Genomic DNA, 343 nt, shown 5'->3' with positions numbered 1-343 from the left:
TTACAGATGTATTCATGTAAAAAAAACTACTTATTTTACAGAAAGCCAAAACTTCCACCACGCAAACCAACTTTGATTGGGCAAGGATCTCCAAAGCGATTCCGTCTGGACACAGAGAGAGTAGTGCTTGATGATAACGGGAAAGTCAGAAAATGGACTTACGGTACGAAAGATGCCAGTAAACAAAACAAAATCATTCTGCTGGTGGGAGAGACTGGTGCTGGTAAAACAACTCTCATCAACACCATGGTCAACTACTTAATGGGAGTGAAGTTTGAGGATGAAATATGGAATGAAATCACAGAAGAAGAAGGTGGAAATCAAACAGAATCCCAACGTCCTG

Source organism: Danio aesculapii, chromosome 7, assembly GCF_903798145.1.
Source record: "Danio aesculapii chromosome 7, fDanAes4.1, whole genome shotgun sequence".
Classification (NCBI taxonomy): Eukaryota; Metazoa; Chordata; class Actinopteri; order Cypriniformes; family Danionidae; genus Danio; species Danio aesculapii.
This window is presented reverse-complemented; position numbering follows the sequence as displayed.